A 17,448-nucleotide genomic window follows, 5' to 3' on the forward strand; every position below is an offset into this window, starting at 1 on the left:
TACACTGTGTGCCAGGAGTGTCTTTCCTAATGCCCCATCCTTTCAGGGAATACTGACGCGTGCTCTCAGTTTCCTGCGTTTGGAACAGGCGTGTTCTTGCTTCAAGTGTCTTGTCTGTTTTTAGTTTCAGTGATGGGGGAAATGTGGCGCTGCAGGTTTCTTGCTGCAGATGATACTTCCCTTTGATGTGTGAGAAAAAAAAAAAGAAGTAATACACATCTGAAGGTGAGATTTGCATGTGGTCAGAGCACGCTTAATCATCACTTGCCTCGCCAGGCCTTGCTGATTCATGAGGGTCTGTCTGTTTATGTGTTTCAGGAGCTTGCCTCCTGAAACCCTTCCATGCATTTACCATCAAAGCAGCGCTTGCCTTTAATAATATCTAGCATAAATACTTTTCCTTTATATTCGCTTTAAGGGGTCAGGAGGTGAAACTAGCATTTTGCATACACTAAAGCTACAGGTTCGAAATGAATCCACAGCAAAAGCAGAGAGAGAGAGAGAGAGAGAGATGCATAGCAGTTAAACAAGTATCAGCCTCTCCCCTCAGAACCAGTTTAACCAGACCTGTCAGCCCCCGTGGCTCTCTGCTCTTGCAGCAGTTGACTTTAACTGCTTTCAGTTACTTGTGTTAGTTTGTATGCTTGGTCCTGAAATAGCAGATCCCGGGGGAGGAGGTGATGGTAATGGAGAAAGAGCTGTGAGTGAAGGTTTGGAGAGATAACAAGGTTTTCTTAAACAACTTCGATGAGCAACTAAACATGAGGATCTCCTGTCAGTTATCGTTGATGCCGTCACTTCATCTTATCACGGGTTTTTCTTTTGGTTTCTTGAGTTATTGACCAGATGCATGCCCCATCCACTTTATTTTTCTTTTCACTTTTATTGTTGGTAGAGTTGATCCTGCCTGAGCAAGTTTGAAGTGTTACACATGGTTGGGTGTCGGTTAAAAGCAGGATGCAACTTATTTCTTACAGCTTTAATCTGACAAAATAGAATTTATTTTTCTTTTTATTATCCAGACCACAATGCACCTGCTTGATACGTGTCACTCCTTAATGTGTGTTTTCCAAAACATGGGCATCATAGTAACTGGTCAAAGATTTTCTTCTCAACTGCGAGACAGCGTGAGTAATTCACCTCTGACACACCTAATGTAGCTGGGAAATGGAGGCGAGCGTGGACTTGTTGGGCTTAGTTGTTGCCTCCACTTTGTCTTCTTGAAAACCAGAGAAATTTATACACTGCCTTTTATTAGCGATTGGAGACAATCTTCAGATCTCATGAGGATGCCCAGGGCTACTTGTCAACTTCAGCGTCACTGAACTGCAGTCGTATTTCTGCTCTGACGGAATGACCTTTCCATGTAGGTCACGGCCAGTCACGTGACAAAGCTGTCAAAAAAGAGGGAAAAATGCGCCAAAAATGGGAAAAAAAACTTTGTCATAGTCTATTTATAACTTATGTGAGGATCCTTTCTCTGTCATTTTATTCGCTTTTAAAGCTAAACAAAGAGGGGATTGATATTTAAAAAAAAAAAGAAGGTATTTAAGCTAACTGTAATGTCCTTGAACAGTGCAATTACTTTTATTACATTTTACATAAATGTCCTCAAATACTTCGCACTGCACTTCCACTCATTCCCTTTTAGTTAACCACTTCCTTTCTGCAGTTCTATTCAAAATCTGTTGTACATTAAGGCTTATTTGCAGAAGGACTAATCACTTACTCGTACTTCCAGACCACTGAAACCACTTTATGAGTTAAATCATGGTCCCGTGTCTTGAGCAACAAGTCACGAAAGGCAGTGCTGAAATCTCAGGCGTCTGATATGTTTTTCAAATTTTTGCACAAAAAAAAGAGCGGTGATCTAAAATTCTCATTAATTTGTTTTTGCATCAATTTACACCAGATGCATTTTCTGCATGTAATGCACTACCACTGTTTCTCCTCATTTTTAACTATTTCGAGGAAATAACTTGAATATCTTAATGACTGAAGAAAGAAGCGCATGTTTTATATCATTAGCTGTAGAAAGGGTATTGATAAGAAATTGCATTTACCATAAATTCAGTGTTTACATTTCATTTTAATCATATTTGAAGTGAAGGTATATGTTTTGTTTTTGGGTGATATATTGAATAATCAAGCAACAACTGTTACGAAAATGTTCAAATAACTTCTTTTCTGTCTTCTGGTGCTGCAAAGTGAGATTTTTACAAAAATGAAAAATCACAGTTCCACAAAAACCCTGAAATAAAACATTCATATGAGGAGCTGGACAATTGAAATGAGAGCAAAAGACCCCAACATAAAGAATAAAGTATTTAATTTATTATTCAATTAAAAGAGAAACATATTTTAAAGCAAGACCCAGAAAAGGAAAGTCTTACAAACTAAAGATTGAAAAAGAAAAAATGAAACACTTTTTGGATTGTTCCAGCAGATAACTTGCAATACGCTATATAATTAAGTATAATTGTATATTTTCAAGAATGTGGGCACAGTGTTATTTTTGCAAAGTGTATTTGCCTAAATTTACTGGATTTACAATGGTTCTCGTGTTTACTTGTTGTGTTGAGGAGCCTACGCGTCTACTCCCAATGTGACTCACTGGCATTAAACCAACACTCGAGTTACAGTTGGTGTACTCTGCTCTAATTTTACCACTGTGTTGATGTGCTGCTGCACCTGGAAATCATGGCAAATTTGAAGATGCTGGGATGACATGGTGAAACAGTGGTTAGAACTGTTAATTCATTTCAAGGAGGTCCTGGTTTGAATCTTTGTTTGGGAACTTTTTGTTTTTTTCCACGTTTCTATTCCAGGTACTCCAGCTGCCTAACACAACCGAAAACCATTGTTTTCAGGTAAATGGAGATTATAAATCAATCTTAGGTGGGAGTAGGTGTTGGTACATTTTCTGTTTCTGATACCTTGTGGCCAATGTCCGCTTTTATCATTTCCACCCCTTGACTTTGGTCAAAATAAAAGTGGGTGTCTCTCAATCGGAACATTGCAGGTTCGATTCCCCATCTCTCCCTGTCTCCATGTTAAAGCGTCTCTGAGCCAGAAGAACAAACAAAAAAATAGAACCCCATATTTATCCCAATGAACAGACTGAGCTGCCTCCATTGGTGTGCGTGTGAAAATGAATGAATGTGATTAACAGTGCAAAGCGCTTTAGGGACTGCTCAAGTGTTTTAAACACACTATATAAGTGTAATACATTTACTATTTAGATACAGGAAGTACACCTTTGTGTATGTGCCTTACGTAAATCAGTGTCATCTTCCCTGTCCCAATTATGTGTTATCCTTCAGAAAGTGATCACTGAGTTTAATTTGTAAGAAGAAGTAAAAAAGACAAGCTTTTGAACATGATCAAGGAGGTTCAAAACAAGTTAAATGGAAAATCCTCCTCATTGATCCATAACAAGCCACACTGTGCAGTAATTATTCTCATTTCTAGAGCAGCTTGTAAGCATTGATAAAACGTTTGGTGTCAGTACTTTAAAATAGCAACATATCTGAGCTCACTCTCAGTGCTGCACTGATGAAACAATTTAAGACATAATGGTTTTATTCAGAAAATAGCTGGATTCATTTAATGACATTAGAGCATCAACACTAATTTTAGTTGAGGGTGAGTGTTTTGTTCATGTGTGTGTGTGTGTGTGTGTGTGTGTGTGTGTGTGTGTGTGTGTGTGTGTGTGTGTGTGTGTGTGTGTGTGTGTGTGTGTGTGTGTGTGTGTGTGTGTGTGTGTGTGGGGCCGGGGGTGCTTTGTTGGGGGTGTGGTTGGGTTGAATGTCGGGGGGGTGCGTGCATGTGTCCGTGGATGTGTGTGTGTACATTGGGTTCAGCATGGGCGGGGGCGGGGTTGGGGGGCTGCAACCTAATCCCTGAAGAAAATGTGGAAGAAATTAATCTAAATTACAAGGATGAAGCTAGTCTGGAGTCTGGATCTGGAAAGGCTACAGAGGGAGGAAAGGAGGGTGAGAGAGGGGAAACAACCATTACTCCGGTCCTCTGCTATATATTTGGTTGCTGTTTTCTATTTTTTCCTTCTTCTTCTCCCTTCACCCCACATCCCACCCCCCTCTCATCGTGTGGGAATGAGGTGGCCTGTCCTCCTTCCTCTTTGGCTTGCCACCCAGACACCCCTCCTTCTCTTGCTCACGCACAGGCCTCTTACCAATTAGTTAGCGGCATAGCCACTGCTGGTGTGGATGGGATTGGAGAGACCCCACAATCCCTGCTCTCCTCCTGGTGCTCTCTTCTCACAGACAGCAGATGTCTCAGTTTCTCAGGGAACATGTCTCCCTCTTTGCTGGCCTCTTGCTGCCACCACTAGAGAATGAAGATCTTTTGCATGCTCTTCCAAACCTACTGCAGCACCCATACCAAACCGGGAAAGGATTACCCACTGAGGCGACCTTGATTCTCCCCAACAAACACATTTCAAAGAGTCTCCTCTCCGTGTAAGAAAGCCCTGCTTTTTCCTTATTTACTCCGACAGAAAAACAGATAAATTACACAGGATGGTTGCCGCCATTCATCTATCTAATGAAAAGCATCTGGATTCTCCTCCTGCTAACCAGTGCACAAGCAAGTCTTGTTCACCTAGGCCTGAGCGCAGTAATCGGAACAAGCTGTTTGGTCAACAAACAGGCCTGTAAACACAAAGCGTACTGTACTTTACAGACGGCACTCTTTTTTACTGGTTTTACTGCAGTTAGAAATCATGACAACAACAAAAATCACAAACGTAACATCATTTGTCATTTGGGGTTTTCCTTTTTTTGGTTTTTTTTCTCACAATGTTTTGCCCTGAAATGTTAAATCCTCTGTGGATCAACAGGAACGTCATGAAAAGAAACATTTGCTGCTCATTGTTGTTACTGTTAATGGGATTATGTCTTAGCAGGGATTATTGATCTGTCTGTGTCTCACCGTTCAGCAGTTTTCATCATCTTCGGTCGACACATGGCTGATTCCCAAGCCGGATAAATGGAGGTTTTTGATCCATGGATGAAACAGAGGTTGCAGTAATGTTCACTTCCCATTGACAAAACATGAAAGGGGGTTTTAAAAACCACCTGCTGGGGTTACACTGCTGCTGACTGGACAAAAGATAACTCGTCTGTGTGTAAAGACCATTTTGTTCCCCAACTCTTTATTCATAACTTGTATCTTCCTCATTTTTCCCCCTGTTTCTTCTAAACTAACAGCCCCTCTTTCATTTATGTTGCATGATTTTCAATAACTTCTTGGATTTTATAGAATTTTTGTATATAATGACAAAGCATGACATTTCTACCTTAACCTACTCATATATTCATTTAAATGCAGATTTCCTTTGAAAAGAAAAAAAAACCTATAAAAAGTTTAAAAAAGGAAAGATTATTGGCACATTTCACGACCCTGTCTGAAAATAACACATTGCATTATAGGACAATAATAAGATAAGAGTAAATTACTTAGTATTTGATCTTGTTTGGACACATTTTTAAACTACTAATTGAAATATTTGTGTTTTGCTCAGCTTTACATATTTATCAACATCTCTCATTATAAATGAATGGCTTAATTTTAAAATCTTTGTTGATTTAAGAAAGTTTGTGTGAACATTTATCCATGAAATAGCCTTCATAAATCATCGCGCATGAACATTTTTCACTTTTGAGAGTTTAAGAGTGAGAGTGCCCGCTAACAGGTCACATCAAATAACCCATCTAAACATATCTAATACCAATATCAATTTAGGAATGAATTTTTGCAAAAGTTTAAAATAGAATGTTCCTACATCTGGGATAGTTTTGAAAAATTTCTGTTAATACTCTGCTGTTTACATTCTCATCAGAGGAGATATCCCATCCGCAACATTTGTCTTCCAAGTGTACTAAAAATATGTTCTATATAAATTGTTACGCCTTGTTTCCAAACATGAATTGTTACCTTCTGTGTATTGTTGGTGTAGTGTGAGATGCCTTTATTGACATCATCACAATGGACCTTTATAATAAATATATACAGTATATTTCAATTTATAGATGTGTCAATCAAAAGATCTTTAAAATCAAGTCAGACCATTGCTTTGAGTTCACTAGGAATTTCCTTGTATTTGTTTTAAATTCTTTAAATCTCCAATTCAGTGTGATTCTGCCTTACTCTATAGTGTTTAATCTGGTAAATAGAAATAGTCGTCAGAAGATCCACTTACATTAGATAGTGTAGTGACATACAGTACTATCACTATACTACAGTCAAATGATTGTTTATTCACCGTTAAAAGTGATGGCCAAGGAACTGTGTGTGGGAGAAATATCAGTATGTTTACTTGTGCTTGTTCCATTTGCTAACTATGTCTGGATTTTTATTGAAAACAGCTATGACTGGAAACAATGTTGGTGATGACAGCGAGAGTGAAAAAAAGCGGTAAAACCAAAACAGACCTGAAGGAGGATGATAATCTCCATAGAGGTCATATCTGAGTGTATTAGTCAACACAAGTGATGATGATATTTCACGTATTACGTCACAAATCTAAAAAAGTTTGTGAGAAGGAAGGAGTCCACGAAAACTGTTTAAAAAAAAGAAAGAAACAGAAACGAGTGATTCTGGGTGAAAGTGAGCCACGTGTAGGATTAAGACAGCCTAGAAAAAAAATCTAATAAATCCTTATTCTGAATATGAATGTAATAAATGTAACAATGGTGTATGTTTTAGATGCATTGGTAGGAAAGACTCTGTTAAAGTCTCTAACTAGTTCTCTCGTACTCAAAAATACAGGAAATCCAAGATTACGTGAGAGAGTTGAGAGCTTTAGTTGGATTTTATGATACATTTATTTAATGTATTTTGTGCAGTCCACTTTAGTAATTTTCCAGGGTGGATACATTTAATGCCTCCTGAGGTAAAAACCAATTAAGCAGAAAGGAGGGGAGGGGTGTACTTAAACCAGAGGAAGTGGATACTCCTCCATTTCAAACTTTTTATCAATTAACTTAATCAAATGCAATCAGAAAGTGTTAATCTACTTCACTGGTGGCATGGAAATTAAAATGATCTTGAAAAGGACTATATGAAAGATACAATACTATAACTGATGGCAGATCTAACCAGGTTTTCATTTGATGGTTATAGAAGTGCATGATGGTTATAACAGACACACTGCTCCACTTTCACAGTCACAATGGGGTTTAAAGAGTCAGCTGAAAGCGGTGGTGTGTCAAGGTCAGGAAGCATTAGGAACACGTCCCTGTAATCTGGCGCAAGTTCATCAAGTGATCTGAAACCCTCAAAATCAATTCTGTTGTTTGGCGGCGGTCATTAACAAGATTTACATGGATATTTATTGGTGAGGCGTCTCAAACGGAACATCTGTGGTGCGTCAGCACCTTGAATTTTTCCCAGAGTTGTTTTCTTTCTTATGATTCCTCAGAAACAATGATACCCCTCCCCCCAAAAAAATCTACCAACGGTTGTTGTCTTAAGTTGTACATGATGAGGGGAAACATTTAAATGGGTGGAAGTGGTAATTGTTACTGCCAGGGCGACGGGCCATCGAGCGTACACGTGCATGTGTTTGTGTGTTGTCCTCACTTTAAAGCAGGAATGCCTATAGGCAGGAACCAGCCTTTATGGTTCAGCTAAAGGTAAAGCTCATTACTCTGGCCGCCAGTCCCTAACCAGCTGTACTTCATGGTTTAAGCTCTGGCCTTGGGCACTTTGACTTTCCACTAATAAAGATCGCAGTGGAGAAGAGAAACATGAAGAAGTGCTGGATTTGGCAGGGTAAGATCAGTGAGAAAAGGCAAAAGGGACACACACAAAAATAAAAGACGAAGCATAAAACAAGAGTAAAGACACAATGACATGAGTGTTTTGTGCTATTTTAGCAGAAAACTGAGCCTTTTGTGGAAAATTCTTCAAAAGTCCGACTCAAAAAAATCAAGCCATGTCTCTGCTAAGGTGCATTTCAGAGGTAGGAAACTGCCAAATGAAAAGATACATATCTTCCAAAGCAAGAGAAAATAGTAAACATGTGAGGCCAAAGCTGCTTTGAATGGATTTCTTTGACAACAAATGCTTCCAGTATGGAGTGAATCATTGTAAAACCACATTCATTTCCTGCCTGTGTTTATCCAAAGAGGGATGAGATACAAAGCTGTCCAGACTTGTTTGCAGTGTGCAGGGTAGTGCACAGAGCGGGAGATGCGCTCCTCTCTGACAAGGAAAGGCCATACATAAGCAACTTGTGACACTTATTGGAATAACAACTTGACAGCCTCTTGCTACTGGGTGTGGAATTAATGGGTGGCAATGAGACGTTTTGCTTAGGAATTAAACAATTTCGATTACAACAAAGATTAGAAAATAAGTTCAGTAATCAACTTGTCCTACTGAATTTGAAGAACTCACACATAAACAAATAGTGTTTTTTCCTTTTTTTTTTAGCCAATGCTCAATTCCTTCTTCTCAAACAGTTTATCCAGCCAATGTTTGGCATGAGCCAGCCACAGACTCGCATGCCTCAATTATGCTGGATGCTTTTGTGTTGGAAGGAGGGGGAAAAAAAAGGAGTTTTGTTTACTGTACCTTCCCATGGCATCCAGCCACAGTGCTGTTTTTGCATCAAGAGAGAAGGTGGTGACGAAAGGTGTCGGTGTCCATTGTCAGATTGGTGTATCTCATCTTTAAACAAAAGTGCTAAGCTGTTTTCCACTGTCGACTTAGCTTCATGCAGGCAGCAAGACATGCATGCATGAATATTTATCAACAAGCGAAAAGCAAAATAATAGAAAATGTCTCGAAACAGAACGGTGGTGTTGTGACAGAGTTGATATGGAGATGCAGAGAACGTAACCGAGCTAGTCAAATACAGTGAAAGCTGCTGTGTATTAAAAGAACATGCTAAGATAAGTGCAAAGAGGAAACACGGATAATGTGTCTCTGAGGGGAAATGTGGTGCATATTAACTGTTATATCAAACATTTGAACATCTTAAATATTTTTATTGCTTCCAATTGTGAATCTACAAACACAAGTGATCAAACAACACACGGTCCAGTTTCTGCTAACGTAGGCCTTTTCTGTCTCTCCCCGGTGCCGTTTGTGCGTGAGGCAAATCGAGTGAGTGTGTGTTTGTGTGTACACTAACATGCACCTGCCTTTTTAGAATATACGGAAGAAAAAAAGAGAGAGTGAGAGCAGCTAAATCAGCGTGACTGCTACGGACAACGGTTCTGCTGATGCAACCACTGCTGGATGAACTGGCATGTCAAAGGAATAAAAAAAACAAAAAACAAAACAAAACAAAAGGAACATGAAGAGCACAGGGGAGGAGAGAGAGTTGAGAGATCCCAGATGTCAGTGATATGAGGGCGATAAAGCTCATATCTCAGCATGTTTACACAGAGAACTGCTGCTGTATACTATCTGATTGTTTAGCGGGAAACACAAGTGTCTTGCTTATCGAGGCTTTCAACCTAAACTGGTGCAATGCTCTTTTTCCTTATAAACACGGACACAGTGAAACCAGTACGTGCAGGCTATAGGCTGGATTTATATGTCTTCAAGCCAAAGCTACTCGATAAGGAAACCCTCATATTTTTTTTCACGCGTTGCAACAATAATATATACTCCCATCAAAGCCCGTCAGAAATGTTGGTGACATATTTTAGCGTTCATACTTGCAAAAGGGCTCAGCTATCAAAGTGTTCTGAAATACATTTAAAGACACTAGAGAGTGTGTGACTCAGGCGTGGTATGAAAGCATGCGATTTGGGTGTGTGTTGCATGTGTATGACTGTGGTATGATACACTAAATATCTTGTAACACGGCCATGTTGCACGTCAGTCTCATAGGACACAGATAACTTTAAAATGTTACGTCACTATATTGCAATGCTTTTTCAGCATTGAAAATGTAATCACGTCTAAAAAACTGCGAGGGATTATGGACATGAAAAAGTTAGGCACAATGCTATTATGAAACAACACTTTATTTCCAAACAGTCTTGTGTGCGTATGCGTGTGCGTGTGTCCCTATCTCTGTATGCATGAGTGAGCTTGAATAAAAGCAAGAGAGAATACAATTACGCACATAAGTGTGTGTGTAAGTCGATAAATCTGAATGTATGCATGCATGCATGCGTGTGTGAATGAGTGAGTGAGTGAGTGCGTGCACTCAGCTCTTTGTCCAAACAGACAGACAGGAGTCTCGAGCGGGGAGGCAAAAAAATGTGCTGCTTGAAAATATCAGTCTTGTTCTGACACGTCTCATCATTTTCTCCTCTGCACAAACTGCTTCAGTCAAAGCGCGACCATCAACCACACGACCCGACTGGAGCAACGTTGAGGTCACACAACAACACCACCCCCCTCCCCCTCGTTTTTTTTTTTTTTTCAAACAAGCTACCTTAATTTTCCTTTATTAAACGTCTCTCCATGACGACTATGGTGATTCGAAATGTCCTGTGGTTGGGAATGTGGGTGTGTGTATGTGTGTTTGCTCTGTCCAGGGTGTATCCTGCCTTCACTCATCGTCAGCTGGGATCGGATCCAGCACCTTCCTAACTTGGATTAAGTGGTATAGAAAAAAGGTGGATGGTTGAGTAATCGGAAGAGAATCTCGAGAAAATGATAAATTGCACCTTTTTTTTTTCTTTTTTTTTTTTGCACTTTAGTTTTAAAGTGTCTCTCTAATAGAGTTTTGCAGAAAATGCACTAATGTACTTGAATGAGTGAATAAATAAATAACCAAAGGATTTTTTTCTCGGAGAGAACGTTATTAAACCAGTTTAATCATACTGACAGTATAAGTTGTGTTTAACATTCACACTGATACTGTGAGCTGCAACACAGGATCCCGGTTCCTTCCCTCATTCTCTTTTGTCTCCTTATTTTACCTCTGTGGGAGAACATCTTTCTCTAATCTTCATCTGATTCCAATTTCCTCCCCTTAAAAGCATTTTCCCTAAAGAACTTAATCTGTGCCCTCTGAGAAAGTCATGCTCTTCATCTGCAAACTCTAATGCTTCATTTGAACTGAAAGGGGTTAAATCGGAGTTACTATTACTGTATTATTATAATGTGTACCCCCCACCCCATCTCTTTCTATGTTTAGGTAAGAGGTCATGGTACACTAGGGACCAGATCTACTCCAGCTAGGAATAATATTCTTTCACAATTTGGTCCATCGTCTGCTGCTTGTGGAGCCGCATGACCTTGCGGATCTGTGATCAGTTGCAACCAGTACATCACGTCTTCCTGGGTTTCACATATTAGCAACTGCCAACTCTTTTATAATGAGTGATCTCAGAGATGTAATAAAGAACTTTCACTCTGGGCAAGCTTGAAGTAACTTAACTAACAGGACTAGATTTTCCCAAGACTTTCAGGTTTGACTTTGCTTTGGTTTATTTTATTATAAAAAGAAAACTTACTGTCAAGAGGTACACATTAAATGCCAAAATACAGTTTACCTTTAATGGGCCCTGATTAATTTCAGTGTTTAAAATTCGTGAGTCACTACATGCGCTCCTCATTATTTTGATCAAAATACATAATTACTTTTGTGTCATTCAGTTTGCAGGACAAGGTTTGACAATCTTTCAGTTTTGCCTTGATCTCAATTAATCCCACAAATAAACAAAAACAATTACTTAATCTTCTTTTAAACGTGTTTCATTCAAAGGAGGACTGTGGGTCGCTGGAGTCCATCCAACACGACACTGGGTACAGCCTGCAGGCACAAGTAGAACATGCAATCTCCACACAAAAGCCCCGACCTGGAATTGAACCCAGATCTTCTTTTTGAGGAGAAGCAAAGTAGACCATCACATTGCTCCTCAGTCACATTCCATATAGCTTTGTCACTTAAAGATAAAAGTTACTAGCATGTGTAAAATGTTGCAAATTACAGTAAAATTTCCTAAATAAAAGTCAAATTCAGTTGTTTAAAGGGTTGTTAACATGAAATCTGTTTTCACAGTGTTCCCAGCTGGTGGGAGGGAAAAGAACAAAAACTTCAACAAAAAGAACAAAAAAGCTAATAAACATCCACTGGTGAACAAACCATAATGCCCAGGATGGAAAAAGGAAATGGGTGTACTGCTACTGCTGTTATGCATGTATGCACATGTATATGACTGATTCACAAATTCTGGCATAGAGCTGGATCATAAAGTTGAGACATAAATACACAAAGTTCACTCCCTGGCACACTCACACATACGTCACCACTCACACTTCCAAAATATTTCAACACAAGGTAAAACCAATATTCTTGTCTAACAGGGGAAATTTGAAAAAAAAAATTTAGGAAAATGATATTACTGAACATTACTATGGTGAAGTGGAATTTGTTGTTGGTCATACTTTAATGAGAAGTTTATGTAAGTGTACAATTCTAATCATAATAAACTGGATCAATCTACTTTTTTGCTACTTTCACAACCACAAGTTGCTGCTCAGCACATGTGGAATCTATATTAGTACTTTTTCATTTGCAGTCTTGAAACCATCACATATTTTAACAATTTGCCAAAGTCTAACTTCTATATGTTTGACTGTTAGAAAAATCTGCTTTAAACAGGGATATCTTATGTAGATGCGTTGAATGAACCCCTGCTATTGTTATTTCAATTGAATAAAAAGTATCTAATATTTTAGGCATTTCTTTTGAAAAAAGCACTTCGCAGCTTAACATAACAACATTGCACTGCATTGTGAGGACAATTCAAGCAACATTTTCTTTTAAGCCATGATTTCATCAGTTTCACATGCACTAAATCTCCAGCCATGTGAATCACAACCAGATAAACATGTTAGGGTTCACGGTAACTGATGTTTATTGATTTTAGTTAACGTGTTATCAATATAGATATTTTGTTTGAAAACATGCATGAGGTTGCATCACTGTAAATCTCTTTGATATGTGTGTGTCTGTGTCTCTGTATTTGCCCTCTGATGATCTAATGAGCCATCCCAGGTCTGCTCTGCCAGTCAGCTGAAAATGGCTGAAGACCTCTGTGACCCTGAATGGGATAAAGGGAATAAAAGTAACGGCTGCTCCTAATTCGTCCACTCTGGATCTCACTGTTTCTGTTTTAGTAATAGCAGGCATAATGTGAACAAGACCCAGATCGGCAGATGGTTGCCATGAATGTGGGATGGGGATCAATGATACCGCCGGAAAAAAAAACCAGAAACTAGTTCCCTCATTGCTAGTGAAGGAGCAAATCTTGAAGTTCAGATATTCCCACAGATTTGGACTGCTAATTAAAAGACGATATCAAGCCAGTTGCAACAAACCATCTAAGAGAAAATTTGGACAGCTAATACACAATAATTCACGATATTTTGTACCAGACATTGTAAAAAAAAAGTGGCACAATGTTAAATTGCACATATTCTTCTGAACCTTTTTCACGTTGTTCAACATTCTAAAAAATATTGTGTAATTGTAGACATTTATACTGTTTTTGTTCTTTTTGCACACAAAAAGAAAGGAATTGAGTCATTCTCATGTAAATGTTTCTTGTTTAACTAGTTTGAACCACCGGAGTGTACATTTTACTCTATGTAGCTGATGAACTTGAGCCAGACTGATGACTCTTTACTGCTCACGGAGAAAGAGTCCAGACTCTAATGTTACACTCCGGATGTCAGAGAAACCTTGTGTGTTGCCGCTCCAATTGAATGTTTATTTATCTTGTTGTTACTCCAGTTGAATGCTTAAATGTTTCACTGTGCTCTACAATTATAGAACATGGCCATAATAGGGGACATCATAATTGCCACAAATAGAAATTTGTTCTTAATGACTGCTTTTATAAATTGTCTGAAATCTAGAGCACAGACACGATTGTATGATATAGTTTTTTTCATTTATTCACAAAATGTATATTGATATGTTCCTACAAAATATGTACTTATTATATATATGTATGAAATGGGTGGTTGCATTGTGTTTTATGTTCCTTTTTTTTTTTTTTTTACTTTTCTGCACTAGTCATTTATAATGTTCAGCTTTCCAATTATGACACAGGCTTAATTTTAGCATAGATTACTGTAACGACATCGTCCATTATCTCACCCAGAATACCAAATTACCTTTGAGAGTAGGTGAAAAACAAGGCTGAGATTAAACGTATCTTTGACTGTAGTGATAAATCAAAATATAAACAAAAAAGAAGTTTCTTAAATATTGATTTTAAAATATAATTTCAAATAGGATGTCTTGAGCTGAAATACAGTTTATTATTCAGTGCCACGTAAATAAAACTTAATTTGTAATTGGAACTGGTCAATGATATCTTACAGTAACTGTGCAAAAGATGGCACTCATCAAACTCTCTTCAAACAAACTGAAAAAACATAGAAAGTTAAACTATCTTTTAAATGTGGACGCTCGCAGCATATTCACCAAGTTTTCTCCATACTGCCTGTGACAGTGACCTCACTGAGCAGCTGCTCGCACTTATCACCTGGCTGGTATATAAATACACACACACACACACACACACACACACACACACACACACACACTGGTAATAGTGAGGTAAGACACAGACAGATGCAGATCAACTTCGTCACACTGAGGAAAACGGAAATACAGCAGAGATACGGGTTCAAACAGCACATGTGCTCCCATACATGTTTCCGTGTGCGTGTGTGTGTGTGTGTGTGTGTGTGTGTGTGTGTGTGTGTGTGTGTGTGTGTGTGTGTGTGTTTTGGGAGGTAGAGCAGCATGTACACACATAAACATCCTCCAGGCAATCGGAGTCATCCTGGGAATATTTATCTTTGCTGGTAATGCAAAGAGGCAGCCAACCTCTAATCTGGCCCTCAGCTATTTTCTCTGAAATCTCAGAAAGGGAGGAGGGAAAGGGAAAAAGAAGAAAGAGGAAACGGGGAGACAACAAAGTCAGCGGGGAAGGAAGGAAATCTTTGAGATGGTGCTGAATGGAAGGACAATAAATTGGAGAGACAGCGCTTGTCTGGTGCATGTGCACGTGTATTAAATGTGTGTGTTTCTTGACATCCTTGTGTGTAAGTATGGGCGTATGGGCAGTGTAGGTGTCTTTATGTGCATTTCTTTCAGGCACGTGTGTGTCTAGGCAGGTCAAGAGGGGTGGCCAGGGGCAGGGCGATGAGGCGTGTTTGGGACCCTGTGTTTGGTGTGTCTGTGAGGCAGAATGAGGTGGGGTGTCAGAGGTGTGTGTGTGTGTGTGTGTGTGTGTGTGTGTGTGTGTGTGTGTGTGTGTGTGTGTGTGTGTGTGTGTGTGTGTGTGTGTGTGCGCGTGCGTGTGTGTGTGTGTGCGTGTGTGTGTGCGTGCGTGCGTGCGTGTCAGTGGCCATGCCCTGCAGGCCGAGCTGGATCTCTCAGTGTGTGGCTGATTCGAAGTGAATGGCAGCGTGCCGTGTGGCTCCATCGTGGCCAAATGACTTCTGACACTCCTCGCCTTGTTCTTTGATGTCTGAGGAAACATGGCGACACACACAAACACACACACAATGTCATAACTGGAACACTAACATTAATCCCTTCAACACACACACACACACACACACACACACACACACACACACACACACACACACACACACACACACACACACACACACACACACACACACACACACACACACACACACACACACACACACACACACACACACACGGAACATTTGACAAGATGTTTTGCATTTTGGTTCCAGTTTCTCCTGATGGAAAATTCAATGGAAAATTTTATGCTCTTGTGTTTCCCAAAGTAGGAACATGACAGTCGGTTGTTCTGTTTGCTTTCTTTTACTTGTATCTATTTACTCTACATGTGTTTTCCTTTAGCATCCTTGACCTGAACTGCTAAAGGCTGGAGAGAGAGGGACTGTCAGGGGACACACGAAAGGGACGGGAGATTCTTAAAGCTGCGTCACTGCTCCATCTTCATGTGTTTATGTTTACATCCGTACATACAACATATGTGCATGCATGTGCATATGTGTATCGTTTACTGCCTTATGAGTGACATTGGGATTGCACATACTCACACACACAAATCGTTTGCCTGCGTGTGCGTCCATTTGGGTTCATTTGGAGCTCTGTCATGTCACATGCAGTCTGCTGGGTGCTGCATTCGTCTTTGCCTCAGGGTGGATGTGTTCAAGACAAACACTTGATTTGACTTGGGCCATGTTTTCTGGTACACCACCATGGCTCATCTTCGCTGAACTAGTTGGATACATAAGAAAAGGGTGTCTCCACTAGAATGATGCACAGCTTTTGATTTGTTTTAGAGTAAAAATATGAGTGAGATTGAAAAAGGATTAAGAAGGAAATTGATAAGAAGTTTTTCTCCAGGTACTTCAGTTTTTTCACATCGTCAAAATGATGCATGTGAGGTTAGATAGATGGATGGATGGATGGATGGATGGACGGTCAGACTATATTGCAGCTATAGTTTCACACATCTGTGGGCTTTGATTGCCTAGAAATTAATTAGAATTGCAAGACAACTGGTTGGAAGCATAGGGAACATGAAAGCTCTTGCTTGTTTATCGCCACCACTGTCGGCTCTTGAGCAAGGCCACTAAATCCTGGTTTGGGTGACGTAGGGGTGACAACAGATGCGTCGGAACTTGTACCTTTAAGTTGAACAATAAAACAGGTATAGAAGATGGGTCGATTTATGAATGAATGGAAAAATGTATCAAATGTAAATACATGAAAGAAAAAGACCAAAACTCTCTATGAAATACCTTACATAAGCCTCAGTACTAATGAAGTTGGACAGATGTTGACTAGCCCAGAAATCTGTTCACAACAAAATGTAACCAGCTGGCTCTGGTGATTCCTGACAGGATTTGGGACTTGAGACTCTTCAAATATTTTCAGAAATGTATATATTTTTCCCTGCATTTGATTGTTTTCTAACTGTGATTTTGCACCACAATATCTATTCTGATTCGCAACTTAAATAAACAAACAAAGCGCATATAACTGAAACTTCACACATATGCTTTATTTCCGACCATTTAATCAAACTCTGTATGAGACGTGGTTGATGATTAATTTATTAAGCCACAGTGTAACAGTGACCACTGTGCCAAGTCTGTTGTTATGTCATACTCATGTGCTGGATAGGAGAAAGGAATATTTGTGTTCACTTAAAATATGAAAGTTGCCAGTTTAGTGACACCTTTAGTGGTTTATTCCACATTAAATTTGAAGTCAATCATGTTGTGCATGACACTATGTTGTGTTAGTGTAATACGCAGGATTGAATAAGATATTTACTTTCTTTAATGCTCATCAGTACTTTAAAAGAAAATGCTTTCCTATTCATTTCCTATTCATTTTACATTGTGAACTACTTTCAGTGATGAGTAACTTGAACCACACATCGACTTGGTCAAAACCTATTCATCCTAACAAAC

This window comes from Blennius ocellaris (genome assembly GCF_963422515.1).
Source record: "Blennius ocellaris genome assembly, chromosome: 4".
Taxonomy (NCBI): Eukaryota; Metazoa; Chordata; class Actinopteri; order Blenniiformes; family Blenniidae; genus Blennius; species Blennius ocellaris.